Source organism: Lissotriton vulgaris, chromosome 7, assembly GCF_964263255.1.
Source record: "Lissotriton vulgaris chromosome 7, aLisVul1.2, whole genome shotgun sequence".
Classification (NCBI taxonomy): domain Eukaryota; kingdom Metazoa; phylum Chordata; class Amphibia; order Caudata; family Salamandridae; genus Lissotriton; species Lissotriton vulgaris.
In genome coordinates this window covers 1775490252-1775510592 of record NC_141695.1, presented here as the reverse complement: position 1 = coordinate 1775510592, position 20341 = coordinate 1775490252, and positions in this window count along the sequence as shown.

Below are 20341 nucleotides of genomic sequence, written 5' to 3'. Positions count from 1 at the left end.
TGCTTCCGACAGCACAATGACAGCACTGAGCCTGATTCATCGACAGCACTGTGCCAGCTTCTGACAGCAGCGAGCCTGCTTCCGACAGCACCGAGCCTGCTTCAAACAGCACATCAACAGCACCGAGTCTGCTTCCGACAGCACATTGACAGCACCAATGCCTGCTTCAAACAGCACATCAACAGCACCGAGCCTGCTTCCGATAGCACCGAGCCTGCTTCGGAAAGCACATCGACAGCACCGAGCCTGCTTCCGACAGCACATCGACAGCACCAATCCTGCTTCATCTCGTATGTGAGAAGTTGGCCTGGTATATGCTGTTCACTAGTTATAGTGGACACCTTGACCCAGTCCAAATAACCCTCATTGATGATTAGGTTTAAGACAACCTTTATAGGAAGCAATCCTAGTGGTAGCTGTGGAGAGCAGCCTTAAGGCTAAGTCTTGGAGGAGTGTAAAGCAGCTTGGTTTACGAGATTATAACCTCTTGAATGACCAAATGAAAGGAAAACCACACAAGGTATATATAAAATATATATGTATATTTATTACTAAACACTCTCTACTAACCTCTTTATTAGATTAGAGAGCAAGATACACAATATTAACACACTAGAATGTAAGTAAATAGCACAATATACAATGGGCACCAGGGGGAGACCAAATCATATATTAAGAAAGGGGTATAAGAACCACGACTTGACTAGACACAGTGCCCAGAGCACGTAGAATCTCTGGGACCCCAAGGAACAACCCAAGGTAGTGCCACAGGAGACCCACAGGGAACGCGTGCAGTGTGAGAATACAGCCGCGAGCTCCGTACAATCCTATGGGAAAGTCGCGGTTGGAAAATTAAAGATTAAGGACACTTCAAACCTCTTTAGACTTAAGGGGGTCTAGGGCCAAACCCACAGAAGCACCAGAGTACTCATGTTACCTCATCCAGAGAAGCCAGGTGCATAGGTGCCAGATGGTGTCGGGAATCTTCGTCTTTTTCAATGGCGTGATGCTGCAAAGTGCTGCTGCCATAGAAAGGAAAAGTGTCCGGGTGGATCCAAGCCTGGATCGAAGATGTGAAGAACCTGAAAGCAGAGGGGACAGAGTCTGGGTCACTTCAGGATGACCCGGGGCACGGTAGACCAATGCCCACCAATGTTGTTTTTTTAGGTGCAATGAGGTGAAGCTTGACTCCACTGCCACGGGGACCAGGAGATGTCAATGATGACCAGAGTCTGCAGGCGAGCCGTACCACAAAGGATGTCGAGTGCTGGGCGGTAGGTGTCCGGATCAGAGACCAACAAGCCTTGGCAACAGCAACCCACGTGGTGAGAGTGAAAAGGATTTGGTGTGGACCAGAAAAGTCCTAGTGACTCCCAAAGCAATGGAGGGTCAGGGCACATATGGATCAACCAGGTAAGCCCATTCAAAGTTACAGTACCCTTCTCAGGGACCCACAAGTCGACGGACAAGGGATCACAACAGGACCTCAAGAGGAATCACTAAATACCAGCCCACGGGTCACTCGTGGAGTTCAGGCCAATAGCCTTTGGCGAAATCACTGCTTGGGGTCTAGACTACGAGTAGCCCAAAGCACAGCCTCAGGGATTGCCAAGAAGCATATGCTGCTGCAAATGTGCATGGTGTCCAGGGGTTCGGGTTGCACGGTCCCCACGAGGGTTTTGGATCTCAGGTTTGCTGAGAGCATGGTATCGGCCTCAGGAAAGCTTGGAAACCCCCCTCCTGTGTTGCAAAGTCTTTGGAGTCCTTCAAGAGCTTCAGAGTTGTAAACCAGACAGATGCATCTTCAGTCATCCAACAAAGTGTAGATAGTTGAAGTTCTGGGAGTCCGTAGCAGAGTTTCGTCCAGGTAAATATAAAATTCTGTAGTCTGATGTTCCTACTTTAGACCCAAGGAAGGGGTGGGACAAATTCTGGGACCCACTTATGGGAGGGTCAGGATAGAGGGGTGGTTACACCATGTCCTTTGTCCAGTTTCACACCAGAGCAGGGGCTGATAACTCCTGCAACCGGTTTGAGATGGACTATACACAGGGATACCAAATGTACCTCCAGTGCAGACATCAAAGCACTCCTGGAATGCACCCCCCAGCCCCAATACACTAAAGCCTGTCTGGGAGGTGGTTACACCTCCCTGTGACAGGAAACCTATTGTCCAGCATCCTGTGCCAAAGTTTTGTCCAGCAGCAGGAAGGCAGACGCATGTCTGTGGCTGGCAGCATCCATCTTGTGATGGCAGGGCTCTGTTAAGCTGGTACCAGGTGTACCGGTGTAGTCATATTTCTCCCTCTAGGAGGGTGGAATCATACCTCCCCCACCAGGACTGGTGTGGGGGTCTGATTCCAAGGTGTTTGACACCAAACACAACATGTTTCCTTGCAGCCATTTCAAAGTTAGCATTTACCAAAAGGTTATAATGCACTTAAGAGTATATGGTATGGCTGAATCACAGAACAACCCCGGAGGATAGATTCCTGCTCATGCATGGGGCACCCTCTCACATAAAACTCAGCACCCTGCCTTCAGGATTGATAAGGCCTTCCATAGGGGTGACTGATAGGTTTATATGTGCAGTGATAAAAGGTAGATATAGGATACCTCTATCTCAGTAAGGGGTGCATACACCACCTTAAACAGGCTGCTGTAGTAGACCTGTGGTGCCATTTTGAAGGGTCTCTCAGGGGTGGCATAATACATGCTTCAGCCCCTGAGAGGGATCTGGGGTACATATGCCCTGGGTTCATAGGATACCATATACTAGGGACTTATAAGGGTACCCCAGATTCAAATCTGTGGTGTACTTAAAGTACATGCAATCATTTTAGAGAGGAAGCAGTTAGGCTGGGGTCCTGGATAGTAGGATCCCAGCCAGACTAAGTCGAAAAACAGTGAAACATCAGCAAACAGTGGGGGTAACGATAAGAAGCAGATCCTACTCTCCTACACATAAATACACACACACACATACATACATACACATATACATACATGCATTCATACATATATACATACACATACATACACACACATATACACATACATACACACACATATATAAATGCATGCATACACACACATACTTACATACACACATGCATATGTACATACACACACATAGATGCATACCTACATACACACACATATACACATACATACACACACATTTATACATGCATGCATACATACCTACATACACACACACATACATAAATACATACATAAATACATACATAAATACATACATATACACACATACATACACACACATACTTACATACACACATGCATATGTACATACACACACATAGATGCATACCTACATACACACACACACATATACACATACATACACACACATATATACATGCATGCATATATACCTACATGCACACACATACATAAATGCATACATACACACATACACACACATACATAACACCCCCAAATACATACATACACACACAAACATACATGCATACATACATACCTACGTACACACACATACGCACATACATATGTACATACACACACAGATACATAAATACATACAAACACATACATACATATACACATACATACATGCATTCATACATGCATACCTATATACACACACATACATACCTACATACATATACACACACACATACATACATGTGCATACACATACCTACATACACACACATATATATACATATATACACACATACATACATTCATACACACATACCTACATACACACACAGATACATACGTACAAACACACACACCCATACCTACACACACACATATACATACATACACATACTTACATACACTCACACATACATATGTACATACAGACATACATACAAACATGTCCATTTACACATACACACATACATACTTACATACACACAGACACCCATGTGTACATGTACACGTACACACATACATAAGTACATACAAACACATACATGCATACCCACATACATGCATACCCACACACCCATACGTAGACACACACACACCCATACATACATTTACACATACACACATACATACATTCATACACACATACATATATACACACATCCATTCATACATTTACACATACACACATACATACGTACATACACACACACCCATATGTACATTTACACATACATACACACACACACACTCATACTTACATTTACACATACACACATACATACATACATACATACACACATAGGACATGGGACGGGGACTGCTTTGGTGAATGTTTTGGCCGGTCTTCGAATGCGAGCAGACAGGGGACAATCAGCTATACTGATCCTGCGGGACCTGTCTGCCGCATTCGACATGGTCAGCTATGCAGTCCTTCTGCGAGGCTGGAGGGAGCTGGGGTGTTGGTTGTGGCGTTGGAATGGCTTCAATCCTACCTGTCAAATAGATGACAGGCAGTAGCTCTGCCCCCCTATCAATCAAAGGTTGTTGATATTTGGCATGGGGTCCCCCAGTGATCTGCGATTAGCCCTATAGTATTCAACGCTTATATGCGACCTCTGATCACCGTCATTAAGTCTGACAATATAGGCCTTGTGAACTATGCTGACGATACACAACTTATCCTGTCACAGGAGGGATATCAGTCGACCACATTAGGTAAATTCCATGCCTGTAATCAGGACACGGTACATCGGCTGAAAAACAACTCCCTGCAATTTAATGCTGACAAAATGGAGATCCTATGCTCTGCCGCTGGGAAAGTGCCACTTCCACTCCCAATTGAATTGTGGCCTATTCCCACGGATACACCAGTGGTACCCTCCGAGATGGTTCACAACCTGGGAATCTGTTTCAATGACAAGATGAGCCTAGAAAGTCAAGTCAATAGGATCGTTGGGAGCAGTTTATCCCTTATTAGAGTACTCCAGAAGATTCTTCCGATGCTACCAACACAGGCACGAGCACTGGTGGTAAGGAGTGTCATTATGAGCAGGCTCGATTACTGTAATGCCCTGCTGCTGGAGTCCCCCAAGTATTTGATTAGGAGACTCCAGAGAAATCGGACTGTGGCGGCAAGCTCGCTCTGATGAGACCATGACGGGGCTCTGCATCTCAAGCCCTTGCGGACCTTCACTGGCTCCCAATATCACAGAGGATGCAATTTAAATAGCTCTGTATTGTGTTTAACCCCTTCGCTGCAGGCCTAATTCCCCTGCGATGCGGGAGGAGGGGGGCCGCGCACCGCGCCGCGGTGCTTATGATGAGCTGAGCTCGTCATGATTTCGCCCACTTAATGGAACAGGAGGGGAATTATCCCCGTGTGGGCGTTCCACGGCGTAATGACGAGCTCAGCTCGTCATGAGCGCCAAAGGAGTTAAGGCTCTGCACGGTCCGGGGCCCAAACCGTTGCAGAATAAATTTGGATGGTATCCGTAATCTACGCTCGTCCTCATCCTCGGCCAATTAGGTGATAGTACCAAGGACTAGAAGAGCAAAACTGGGGGGACGAGCTTTTAGCAACGCAGCAGCACAGATTTGGAATAGCCTTCCCATGGACCTGAGACAGATGGAAGACCTGCTGCAGTTAAGAAAGAAAATAAAGAGCTGGCTCCACCCCAGAGTACAATATCAGGGCCCGATTCATAGAACTAATTTAAGAGAAAATCCTAAACTTACTACTTTTGGTATTCACAGAAGTTAGGATTTTGTCTTAAGTTTGTCTTAAGACAGACTTAAGTTAGGATTTTGTCTTAGGCCTGTCTTAAGTCTGTCTTAAGTCTGTCTTAAGTTTGTCTTAAGACAAACCTAAGACAAAATCCTAACTTTTGTGGATATCAAAAGTAGTAAGTTTAGGATTTTCTCTTAAATTAGTTCTGTGAATCGGACCCTCTGTCTTTATTCTGCTCCTACTGCACCATGGTTTTCTATCCGGTATTTATGTTGGCATGACACAGGTCTCTCAGCGCCAGGATACCCGTTGGGACACAGTGCTTTTTATAAGTGCTGATAACATTAACATTAACACATACACATACATATGTACAAACACACACACCCATACGTACATTTACTCATACACACATACATACATATGTACATACACACACACATACATACATTTACACATACACACATATACATACACAAACTTACATACATACATACACACATATACATACATGCACACACCCATACGTTCATTTACACATACACACATACATACGTACATGCACACACACCCATACGTATATACATATACACACCCATATGCACATTTACACATACACACATACATACACACATACATACATACACATATACATACATACATACACCCATACTTACATTTATACATACACACATACACTTGTACATACGTACATACACACACACCCATACATATTTACACACACACACCTGTGGAAAATCAATACAGTTTAGTGAACATTATCTACGCCATCTTGCCTTTCTCCGATGCCACACTTTCCGTCATGCACATCTGCCATATTTTAGCCGTCACGATCAGAATCACCCTCACGTAAGACCCCCCCACACCGGTCATTCCCACTCTCACCTGCCTTGCGCATAGGCAGCAGCCATTTTGAGCATCATGGTCTCCCGGCCCCTCGCTGATAGCCAGCGCGTCTCTCTCTCTCTCTCTCTCCTAACCTCGCAAACATCCCCCGCACGTTGACAACCCCCGCTCTCTCATGCCTTGGGTCATAAACCCCTCTTCAGCGCAGCTCCGCCACAGAATCCCATCCTGTTCCCAGCGCGACACCTCCCTTCATTCCTTTCATGATCTCAGATCCTTTTGATGCAAACCCCCTTTTCCTGTGTCCCCGTTTGTCTTCCTTATTCCCAGGCCGCCACCTGGCCCTGCGGATACTGTTTATTACCCCGTACAGTAGGAAGCTTCCCCTCCCCATCAAAAGACCCTCGAGCCGATCAAAGCCCCCACCCTATGAGATCCGATCAACCCCATGCATTCCGTGAATCGGCGGAATGCCCTGCTGCGTGACAATCATCACCTGTTGTGACCGGGGTGGGGAATTCAACTGTAAATGTATGTGGGAACGGGCCTGTAGGGGAGATTCCGAGGATGTTCTTTCAAATATCAAAATGTGGCGAGAATGTGTTACGTGCAATAAAGGTCATAAACCCTAGTATAAGAGGCCAGGCCTCAGAAATGTGGTTAGAGCACCTCGTGATGATACTTGCTGTCTGAATTGATGTGTTCTCCTCCGGAGAGAATAAAATCCTCGTTTCCTGCCTTCCAGTCTCCAGCGCCTGCTTCTTCGTTGATTAATATTGGTGGGTCATAGAGGCGACACCGCCGGGCAACATAAAAGGGTCTTCGGTTACTGGTTGTCTTTGAACCCCTTTTTTACAATTGGCGTCCCAAACGTGGGGCCCATCAGCGACTCGTGGATCCAGTGGGAGAGGTCCTGACGACAGAGTGAACGACTGCAACGATCGGAAGGTACCCTGTCCGATAGACCCTCGTCTGACAGCCGATCATCCGAACTTCACTGGTTCCGAACAGACCTCTCCCGAGTGATCTGCGGTCCTGACTGGGAACCATCAGGAGTGCCACGTGGATTACGAAGAGAAGAGGACGATCGGGCGCTGGATTCGGAAGACAAGAAACTGTCCATGCGGTCCGGGTAAGGTCGTGTAAACACGACGAATTGCGAAAGTGATTGATAATTGAAAGTGATTGATAATTGATGAGAAAATACTAGTATTACTTTTTGTTAATTTATTTGGAGATTCGCTGTCTGCAAACGGAGAAACAACAGGCTCTCCCTTTATAAACAGCGAAGGATAGGTACGCATCCGTCGGACCTATCTTTCTCCCCCACTGAACAATTGCCCCTCCCCCATTGATTAACTGTTATAGATTGTTTTCTGGAGATTCTCTGTCTGCAAACAGGGAAGAATAGGTCCCCTCTTTGCAGATAGTGAAAGGGTAGGTGACGCGGACCTTTGCGAGCCTACTTATTCTCCCCATTGACCATATTGATTTTTTATTTTTGACCTAACGTTGATTGCTCAAGATTGGTTCATGAGGTATTCACTACCTGCAAACAACGTAGAATAGAAATATTCTGTCTAGTCTTTGCAAGCAGTGATAAGATAGGTAGTGCTGACTATTATCCCATTGTGATCCGTCATGCCTGTCTTCTCCCCCCTGGTTAGTAGCCTGTTTAGCCCGGACCGCTTATTAGAGATGAACCATCCGGCTCCGCTGGAAGGCACCCCTAATAAGGACATGTTCATGAAGCATGGATTGATCGCTATAGCCTATAGTGAGCTGTGGCATAATTATACGAAAAGGGATCGAGAAAGTCAGTGGCCACTGAGAGGATCCTTCGATCTTGACAAAATAGAAACGGTAGAAATAGCCCTTCGTAGGAATGAAACAACACCTATTATGCTCGATAGTCTCGGTATGTGGCGCAAAGAAGCCACACGACGAAGGGAAAGCGACGAATTCAGAAAAGGTGAAGGGACACGGCGGACAACCCTCCAAACGTCTAGTAGGCAAAGGGAAGGGCCAGCGATGGCACAGCTCCGAGGAGTAGACATGAAAAGGGAACGGTATAAAGGGATGTGTCGACAGGACAACCCCGGGACGCGACGACCCGAAAGTAATCCCCCGACACTATGCACAGGACGAACAGATTTAAAACAAAACCAATGTGCTTTCTGTAGACGTCTCGGGCACTGGAAAGCCCAATGCCCGACTCTGCAGAGCATAGGTAAGAACGAAGGGTCGACAGAAAGAACACGCCGGCAGAAAGGGAAAAGGCGCGAGATAAAAACCAATCAGACTAGTGCAGACGGAACAGATAGAACCACCCCATTTGATTATGCTCGATGGCATAGGTTTCGTCAGACCAATTTTAACGACATGTTAGAGTTCTGGGACTGGTTGCTCTCTGTTGCTCCCCCCCACTCTGAAAAACAAACACAATTACAGGCCAGTGTAAACAACCCCCGTTAGAGAAAGGACTCAAGGAAGCCAAAAACGTCTATTATATAACTTAGGATTTAATTACGGTAAAGAAAACACACAACCAACGGTAAGTAGAATAACTAGTAGAACTCTCTCTAAAACAAACTGTACTAATAGGAGAAATACAAAACATATTATGCTCACTCCGGAAGTCCTCGAAATGTAACAGTTCGATGGTCCCGCCCACCTGAAACACATAGCACGTGTGGGGCGGGGCCTGCCAGCAGCCATGGACCAAAAGAGATCACCGGCGAGAAGGTACCGGAGGCTCCACAAAGCAGGCAATGAAATGGTCTTCCCATACTACCCTTCCAGGGATGGCGTCCCCCGGGCCGCGAGTAGGGAGGGGGCGGATGCAAATGACCCCCTCCCTCGTATCTCCTGGTCTGGCCATCACGAATTCCTCCATCGAACGGATGCAGGGTGGGCGGGGAGGGAGAGGCGACACGGACGAGCCCTCTCCCGCCTCCGCAGGTAGGAGGTCTACCTGCCCTGGTCCGGCGCCGATGTCCTCCAGCCGGGCGACGGCCATATACCTGCGCTGCACAGAACTTACAATGTCCGGCTGGTATATTTTCGCAGCACAGGACATACAATGTCCGGCGGGCATACCTGAATAGCACCGGACGTACAATGGTCCCCCAAGAGTCGGAATCAGGGGTGTAGGGTGGTCATCATGTGCACCCCTGATTCGAAGGGACGGCGTAGGATGCGCCGGGAGAGGGAGGCGGCACGGACGAGCCTCCCTCACCTCCCCAGATGAAGGCTCCACTGCTGCACCCTGGCGCCCCGAACCAAAATGTCCTGCTCCAACAGCATGATGTTCTGTCATTTTCACCACAAGAAGTTTCTTCCACTCCTGAAAGATACGACGGAGGGCGGCTGCCGCAGGGTCTCAAAATGGCGTCTGGGCCCTCGGAAGGCGGGTCTAGGCCTCTGGAGTAACTTTGTCCGAAATTGCAACACGGGCATTTGCCCACCTGGGCGCAAGCCCCCACCATCGACAAACATCCCCTCGCCTTTGAAGATTCTACCAAAGTCCCAAGAGCCCTCAGCCCCTTCAGACTTCCGGTGGGGAACAGCTGCATTGATCACAAATGAAATAACCACGGCACAGCAACAAGATGGCGGTGCTCTCGTGTCTGCATCAGCTTCCGTCTGAACCACCCAGGAACATTATGGGCTAACGAACTCGAGTAAGTTCCGGCTGAACATCAACATGACCCGGTAAGAAAGACTCTACCCCCCTCCCTCTCTTGATTGACGGCCCCCACCACCAGCCCCTCTGTTAGCACAGTTTTTTTGAACTGCCGAAAGGGACCCTGGTCCAACCGCCAAATCGTCAGAGACATTTTTGCCCCTGACGCTACTTCCGGACTAAACCGGCTTCGCCCAAAAATGGCGCCGGTATCAATAGGAACTAACAGATGCCTCGTGGTTTTCCTTAGCCACTGAAACTTGATGTACTAAGATTTATATACGAACCTTTGCGCACTTGATGAAAAAGGGAGGAGGGTTCACTTGACGAACATTTGACAGGGGTCCCGTAAAAATGTTGATTTCAATGAACGATTTATTTTGATATTTATTTTAACTGGTACATAACGTCGCTTATGATGCACACCCATGGTATACATCTAGGAAATGTGATTACAATGAGCTTGACTGTGTTTCCATTTATGGACTGAAATGCCCCTGATCCCTCATCACGCAATGAAACGTTTTTAGTTACTTGCAAATAATTAATTAGGCCTTTTTAACATGTTCTTGTGCCGCAAAATAACCTCCCTACTGTATGTGCTTCCATCGTCGACATGTCCGACCAGAATATGATTGCGCTCTCACATTTTACGTACTGAACGATTATGCAAATAAAGGTTTTCCAAACTATGAATAGGCATCACATGCTTTTGTAAATGTGGGGATTGGTGGGAGGGCTTTTCCTGTGCACAACCGTTCTGCTCTTTTTTTAGAAATGGTTGTTCGACCCTGAATTGATGATCGAATCAAAAGGTATGATACGCTGCCTCCAAAATATGCAACTAAGATGTGTGAACTAACGTATGAAGAAGGACCTCGACTTCTGAGAATGGGTAAAGTAATGCGGTGTGATTGTTAAAATGTTATAAAGGTATGGTGGTCGAAAATACTAAGGGACAGGGTTGACCGAAGAACTGATATGCCTTAGAACATCACAGCTTTGGGAATGATTTAAGGATCCCGATGGCCAGATACATCTACAAAACCGGGTACCTCGCGCTAGGCACCTCTGATTCCTCTTTTTAACGTTTCCCTACACACGATCCATAATGTCATCCTCGAACCCCCCATGAACCACCTATCACACTGTCCGCCCCCTTGACTCCAGAAACCAAGACCCTAGGGATTATATCCCGAGGAGATAAGTACGAGTATGCGGTAAGTAAAGGACTTTCGTGCCCGTACATTTGATGTGCTCGAATGTTGTCCCCCTCCCTTTTCCTCCTTTTTTTCCTCTGCAGGTTACATTGGAGTCCCGATTAGGGTATCGTAAGGGATCTGGAGCCGCGTCACGTCCGATGCATGAAAACGGACTAACGCTGCAAGACGACACAAAAAGACGCCCTACCCAATGCGCGACCTTTTTTGTACCTGACCTAATGCTCTTCCGTCTCAAAACTGCATGCTTTCTACATCCTAACACAGACCCGAAACGACTAACGTTGGGTAATGCACTGAATAGCCCAAACAATACACGGTCATTCTCCATGTCACACGTGTACTGTTTGGCCTATTGTTACTCTCTCTCTCTCTCTCTCTCTCTCTCTCTCTCTCTCTCTCTCTCTCTCTTTCTCTCTCTCTTTCACCCCTCCACACTTTCCCTCTTCCTAGCGATGGGCACCTAATTGGCGAACCTGGTGCACCTCCTGATTGGCCCCAAATACCACAAGTATTTGCACAAATTCGTCCTAAATAAAACTGTATCGATACCACGTTACTACCTCTCCTTTTCTGCTAAATATGGATGAAATTTAAATCGGCCATAAGGAAAGGGACAGGTAAGACGACTAAGGTTCCCTAAATTTGACCCACAGTCAGGGAGCTATTTGTCAGTGGCTTCTATGATAAAAAATGTGTCTGTGGTAATGCGACCTTCCCCATTCCAAATTGTCTCCATACCCCAAGCAGTAAGAAATGATCGAGACACCCCCGTCTTCCCAAAATGCCCCCAGTTTGGTATCAGCTGCCCTGAACGAGAATCTGAAAAACGCCCCTTGCTCCAATTCGCCGTGTTCCTATCGTTTCCCATAAGATCCCACCCGCCCCAAGGATAAGTTTAATAATGATCGCAAGCCCCCCCCCCGAGTTTTTGTAGTAACCAGGTTGCGAGAATTTATATAGAAAGTTAGAAAGATGTGTGCAAAGTTAAAATTAGATCGAAAACCGAAAGAACTTGTTGCAGTAAACCTTGTTGAAAATAGGATGTTTTGATGTAATGGAGAGTCGTTTAGCCTATGTTCATCCCTCAGAAGGATGCCTATCAGACTATGGTGAATAGCATGTTGCACTTTTTCGTAAGATAACAAAGCCCTGAAGACCGGCCTAGCCTTGCAAGACTCGTACTAGGGAAATGGGTCTCTACCAGAAGAACTGACATCTACTGTAATAGACGAATGCAATGAATGGGTACCAGACCTCATACCACGACAAATGAATGTGATAACCAACAAAACGCCAAAGAATTAGCCACAAAGGGAAGTTGTAGGAAATCCAGCAAACCCATCATCAATTGTTTATACGTTGACTGCAAATTTCAAATGTAACGGGTGTTTACCCCAGTTGCTTGGTGTTGGGAGAGAAATAGATTTATGTAATTACCTTCTTCTGCAAAATCTCTAAAGACTGTCTTTTCAAACTCATTTAAGGGTACCACTGTCGGAGGAGAAAAGAGACCGGATGTGGGAGCACGCGGCCTGACTGCGGATCGTGGAACCTCAGCAACGGAGGCCAAGGCGAGAACACAGCAGTAAAGAGTCGCAGGATGAGGCACTGTTTCAGACAAAGCTAAGGAAAGGGCTGACCTGAAGCCCCTGCTCTATGATCGACGTGTGCCAAAAAGTCCCCGCTCTCTGAACATGGTTACGGACTCGTCTGTCGCAAACTCTCCGCCCCCCTGATCTGTCCCCGACTTGGCCTTGCTCCATCCCCTCCTCCTCCGACCTACCATAAGGACTGTTCACACACACACCTCTCCACCTGAACTTCCAAGTTCCTCCAAATCCTACTGAGCTATCCAGAGAAGGGTATTCCCTGCGTCAAAAGGGAGGGAGCTCCGACTAAGTAGACCACGAACTATGTTAATCTCAGAACGGTGACCTAGAACTCCACCAAGGGTCGCCCCTAAAGAGAAGATGAACGAAGTATGTGGTTCTACCCGCTGCTGAACGCCTCGATGATGATGGAAGCGACAGGAAATACCCACCACAGAGACTCAAGAAACAAACAGACCCCACAACTCAAAGACAATCGCACTTTTCATCACAATCCTTCCTCTGCCTCCTAATAACTATGCTCTGGGTCACGGAAGAAAATGCACCTGCTCCAAAACCGTAACGCATTTCTCCTATGAGGTCTGGCGAAACAAAACAAAATGTACCCCTGCCCGCAGACCTCCAACGGCTCAATCCACATGAACATTCCTGTTGACAGAACAAATTGTAATCCAGGTGCTTAACAGTGCCAACAGAAGACGACAAAGACACTGAGAACTCTGATTTTTATTTTTATTATATCTCATTTCTCTCCCAACCACCATTTGACTGACTATGCTCTCGCCGAGTACAAAAAGGACGTACTTATATGATAACTTACCAGTTCCTATTCCAAATGACTATAAGTATCTATGATCTGTACCCAACGCCCTCGCTACATAATTCTAGTCTGATATTGCATTACGATGACTTTTTCTGCAACCAACTTAACGATGAACCCACCTACTAGATGATGTGATGGTTATAATGTGATGTTTATGTACAGTTCATTTGCCTAAGTCCCCTCTCCCTTATTTATGACCGCTGCAATAGGTATAGATAGGAAATAGGCCAGCAAGATGTCTTGGAAATGTTAAAGGGAGGACTGTGGAAAATCAATACAGTTTAGTGAACATTATCTACGCCATCTTGCCTTTCTCCGATGCCACACTTTCCGTCATGCACATCTGCCATATTTTAGCCGTCACGATCAGAATCACCCTCACGTAAGACCCCCCCACACCGGTCATTCCCACTCTCACCTGCCTTGCGCATAGGCAGCAGCCATTTTGAGCATCATGGTCTCCCGGCCCCTCGCTGATAGCCAGCGCGTCTCTCTCTCTCTCTCTCCTAACCTCGCAAACATCCCCCGCACGTTGACAACCCCCGCTCTCTCATGCCTTGGGTCATAAACCCCTCTTCAGCGCAGCTCCGCCACAGAATCCCATCCTGTTCCCAGCGCGACACCTCCCTTCATTCCTTTCATGGTCTCAGATCCTTTTGATGCAAACCCCCTTTTCCTGTGTCCCCGTTTGTCTTCCTTATTCCCAGGCCGCCACCTGGCCCTGCGGATACTGTTTATTACCCCGTACAGTAGGAAGCTTCCCCTCCCCATCAAAAGACCCTCGAGCCGATCAAAGCCCCCACCCTATGAGATCCGATCAACCCCATGCATTCCGTGAATCGGCGGAATGCCCTGCTGCGTGACAATCATCACCTGTTGTGACCGGGGTGGGGAATTCAACTGTAAATGTATGTGGGAACGGGCCTGTAGGGGAGATTCCGAGGATGTTCTTTCAAATATCAAAATGTGGCGAGAATGTGTTACGTGCAATAAAGGTCATAAACCCTAGTATAAGAGGCCAGGCCTCAGAAATGTGGTTAGAGCACCTCGTGATGATACTTGCTGTCTGAATTGATGTGTTCTCCTCCGGAGAGAATAAAATCCTCGTTTCCTGCCTTCCAGTCTCCAGCGCCTGCTTCTTCGTTGATTAATATTGGTGGGTCATAGAGGCGACACCGCCGGGCAACATAAAAGGGTCTTCGGTTACTGGTTGTCTTTGAACCCCTTTTTTACACACCCATACATACATTTACACATACATACATATATATACACACATACATACATATATATATACACACATACATACATACACACACCCATACATACACAGATACAAACATTCAGGGCTGGAGGAAAAGAGCGGGCCAGAGGGAGGGAGAAGAAACAGGCGGGAGAGAGAAAGAGAAGGACAGAATGAAAAGTCAAGACGGCTGAACGAGAGGGCAGAGAGACAGAGGACAGGAAGAAGAGAAGGCTATAGAGGGAGAGGGCAGGAGAAGAGAGGGCAGGATAAGAGAGGGCAGGATAAGAGAGGGCAAGAGAGGGAGAGGGCAGGAGAGGGAGAGGGCAGGAGAGGGAGAGGGCAGGGGAGGGAGAGGGCAGGAGAGGGAGAGGGCAGGAGAGGGAGAGGGCAGGGGAGGGATAGGGCATGAGAGGGAGAGGGCAGGAGAATACCAGAGATGGGAAAGGGAAGGAGGAAGAGAGAGCTGGAGAAAGTGAGAGGGAGGAGAAGGGGAGTGCCACATACGGAGGAAGAGACAAGGGCACAAGAAGACTGGAGCAAAAGAAAGAGAGGGCCTGAAAGGGAAAGAGAAACAGAGGGAAGCAAGAAAAGGGGGCAGGAGACAAAGAAGGAGGGACTGGAAAACATGGTGGCAGGAGGAAGAGAGAGCCTGAGCCATGGAGAGACTGTCAGGACAGGAGAAAGAGCACAGACAATTTATGCCAGGTTTCAATTTGGCGTGAAACTGTTAAAATCTGAAAAACATTAAAAATCACAAAATTCCCAATTTTCACAGAAAAAAAACATACCTTTCGTTTGCTATGCACAGTATTTGTAGTTTTTGTGATCAACAAGAGCTCTGCAAATAAGAAACTCCTTCGCAACTGAGCCGGGGCAAGACTGGCTGGGGCAGGAAGACTGGCTGGGGCAAGAAGACCGGCCACGAAAGAAGATTGGCAAGGAAAGAACACTGGCTGGGACAGGAAAACTGCCCGGGGCAAGAAGCTAAGCACGGGCAAAAAGACTGGCCGGGGCAAGAAGACTGGCCAGGGCAAGAAGAGTGGCTGGGGCAAGAAGACAGGCCGGGGAAAGAAGACTGGCTGGGGCAAGAAGACTCGTCGAGGCAAGAAGAGTGGTCAGGGTAGGAAGAGTGGCCGGGATATGAAGAGTGGCCGGGGCAAGAAGACTGGCTGGGGAAAGAAGAGTGGGCAGGGCAAGAAGAGTGGTTGGGGCAAGAAGACATGCCGAGGCAAGAAGACTGAACAGCGCTAGAAGACTGGTAGAGGCAAGAAGGTTGGCTGGGGCAAGAAGAATGGCCATGGCAAGAAGACAGGCCAGGGCAAGAAGACGGGTTGATGCCAGGGCAGGAAGAGTGGCCGGGGCAGGAAGTGTGGCCGGGGCAGGAAGTTGGCCAGGGCAGGAAGAGTGGCCGGGGCAGGAAGAATGGCCGGGGCAGGAAGTTGGCCAGGGCAGGAAGAGTGGCCAGGGCACTCTTCTGCTATATAAAACTTTGTGCTATATAAAACTTTCAAATAAATAAACACATCTCCTGAGATGCCTTTCCAGATGTGGCAGGTGGTTCCTGTGGTGGTAGGTCTGTGGTGGTGAGGGACGGGTACGCTGAAACTGATGAGGGCGTGGTATGTTCAGGTCATAGTTGCTGGCTTCTCAGCTGTGATCAGGGTAGGCTTGGTAACATGCGGGTGGGGCCGAGGTTCCAGAGGTGTCCTAGAAAGGCCGTAGAGTTTGCATCGAAGAGGGCTTCTAGGTGAAAATTAGGTCTCCGAGGAGGATGAAGATGCTTTTGTTGATGATGAGGAGTGCGACGAAGTGCGTGATGTCGCTGGTGAATGTGTTCCGGTGCCGATGGTCTGTAGACGAGGGTTCCACCCAGGCAGAGGTTGGCTGCGCTGCGCATCTTGAATGTGGATTGATCCTGTAGCCAGCCAGCTCTTTTCCTTGATACTTGGGCCACAAGCCAACGAAAGAGCAGGAAACCTGCAGCCAAGTGGTAGAATCAGGACTGTAGGGGGGTAAAATCCAAATTGATATCTGCCATCAAAACTCGCGATGCTGCTGAGGTCCGCTTAGCCCGATCCCAGTATAGGCGAATATTACTGGTGGCAAAGAGGGCCTGGGACGACTCCCATTGGGAGGAGTTGAAGCTGGATAGTCAGTCTAAAAATGGTGAGCGGTTTTGGGCTTTGGTCAGAAGCTCAAATGGTGGCAACACAGAACCAATACCCAATCATATCACTGATGGGGAGTGGCTCGATCACTTCAGGAGTTTGTATGAAGGGGTAGGGGGAACAGATAACAGTGGGCCCCCTGGACACGGCACATCACCCATGAAAGATACTTTGCCCCTCATCGATCCTGTAGGGCAAAAGAGGTCGAGACAGCCATTAATAAAATTGTACCAGGGAAGGCACCGGGCCAGTATGGCATCCCAGGCGATATATTTCATGCCAATATCGAGCAATGGGCTAAGTTCTTCTCCCTTTTGATTAATGCCCTCCTCCAGGGGTCTCCAGTTCCGAGTTCTTGGAAAGGGGCCGAGGTGATCCCGATTTATAAGAAGGGACACTGGGGAGACCCTGCCAACTATCGTCCAATCAGCATCATTGATGCTGGCCAGAAGGTGGTTGGCAGGGTCCTCCTGGAGAGGATCCTTTCATGGGCGGAGGAGAATAACATCATCTCCCAATTCCAGGCAGGTTTTAGGGCGTGCACAAGCACTGTTGACCAGGCATTTAGGCTGGTTTTACTGAACTGGAAGATAGTAACCATTGGCAAGGGTGGTCTCTATTTGGCCTTTATTGATTTAAAGACCGCGTTTGACCTGGTTCCCCGAGAGCGCCTGTGGGCGGTTTTGCGGGAGATGGGGTTCCCCTTGCCCATCCTGAATTTGTTGGCCCGTATGCACGATGGAAATTATGCTTGCATCCGGTGGGGCACTCAGGAGCAGAAAACCGACAAAATCCCGGTAAATAGAGGCATCCACCAAGGATGCGTCCTGGCGCCGACCCTCTTTTCATTGTTTGTAAATGGGGTCGTTTCATTTCTGTCTGATATTGATGCCGATGCCCCTACCCTGGCCGGTGTCAAAGTCCCCGCCATGCTCTTTGCGGACGATATGCTATTGGTATCTAAAACACCTATGGGGCTCCAGAAGCTTTTGGACCAGTTTTGCACATTTTGTAACTTAAGGGGCTTGGTCATTAATACAACCAAAACCAAGCTCCTTCATTTCAACCCTAGCAAGAAAGCCAATTGTACACTTACACTTGACGGGGTGCCCTTAGAGGGTGTTAAAAGATTTGACTACCTAGGGATAAGGATAGATTATCAATTGAAATGGCACCCACATATTGAGAAAATGGCCCTGAATCACAAACGTGTGCTGGGAGTCCTTGGGAGGGAACATAGAGCCTCAATATCCCGACCCATAGCACCTGCACTGGAGATTTATTCCGCAAAAGCTATAAGTAGTGCTTTGTATGGAGCTGAGCTCTGGGGTTTCAACAATGTTGATCCCCTTGTTATGACTGAAAATACGTTTTTTAGGGAGCTCGTTTCATTACCTAGGGGTACCCCAAGCAAACCACTCCAATATGACCTTGGACGCCGATCAATTAAAGACCTCATTATCTTGCGCCCGCTTCTCTATTAGGCTCGTTTGTGGCGTACACCTGAGCTATCAAGCTACACAGATGGCCTTAGAGAAGTTATGAATATGCAGGGGTTCCATAAAATTGTTTGGCTTACTAGGGTAAAGAAGTTTTTATTGGCTATTGGTTTTAATATTCCATGGGAGACAGGTGTATCGGTGTCTAAACTGGAGATCAAGAGAGCTTATTGGCTATGGGTTGATGCCCAAGACTCTAGAGATATCAACCTGGGCAGGTTGACAGATGAGTTCCGTCTACACAAGACAGTACATCGTCTTGAACCCTACCTGGATTTCATTAGGAAACCCAGAGATAGGGCTCTATATATTCAGTTCAGACTGGGAACTCTCCCGGTTCGTGAACGCACCTGTAAGTGGAAACCCCCCAACCAAACACCTGCCAATTGCCCGTTTTGTACCGATGCACCTGAAACCATGCCACATTTTTTCTTTGTATGTCGCGCTTATAATAAACCTAGGTCGAAATGGTTAAAACCTGTTTGCCGTCAGCTTGAGACCAAGAATCATGCCTCTGCCCTTAGAATCTTGCAGACAGATCCTAACACCACCCTAGCTTGTGGGGTGGCCAAATTTCTTAGTTGGGCGTGGGTGATCAGACTAAAAGACTTAAGATAATTTTACAAGGCGACTCATTTTTAATTATGTCCAAAGCTGTAATTGGTTTAATGATTTTTTACTGTTGTATCCCTGTTTAAGTGCTTATTTAATGTCTTGTACAAATGAATTGTATTTTAACTGCCAATGTGCTTTTTAAGATATTTCATATCGAAATAAAGCTTTGTACTACTAGTAGCCAAGGGAGCTATCTGAGTAGGCGGTGCAGCTCATGTTATCTTTGAATACAATGACAACTCCACCTCCAGATCTGTGCCGACGGTTTTGCCGGGTAGTCTTGTGGCTGGTGGGGTTGGCTGTACTGATATCCAGTGCATGGGGTGGGTTAGCCATGTTTCCATGAGAAAGAGCAGGTCTGAAGAATGGTTGGGCAGTAGATCTTATTTTTCTTTTGTGTGTTTGGTGGGCGAGCGGGTGTTGGGGGGCATGCATGCAAGTGTGGGGTGCTGATTAGGGGGTGTATAGTCAGTGTGAGCGGGTGGCTGGTCTGTGGGAGAGAGTGAGGGTCTGGGTGCTGTTGATGTGGGCGTGGTGTATATAGGAGGTGGGAGAGTGCATGAGAACATGAAGGAGGCGCCTGTGAACGCTCCTTTTGTGTTGTGCGGTGTAGCGTGGCAGCCGGGGTTGAGAGCACAGAGGACCACAGCAGAGTAGCGGTGTGTAGGGGGAGTACCAGTCTGCCCGGCACTGGCACAGCCCAGACACGGACCTACAGTTGCCTCGTCATCGGCGCGCCAGTGATGTGCCCGCTGCAGGCGCGCGCTGAAGCCGCCATTAAATGGGTCCTGGTAGAAGGGGGAGCGCAGAGTACCATGGCTGAGAAACCAGTGATATCACATTTTATGCAGGTGGATGATGGGAAATCTAGTGATGTCACTTTCTGCGCAGAGGAATGATGGGGAATTCCAGTGATGTCACTTCCTGTGCAGATGGGTATTAGGAAATA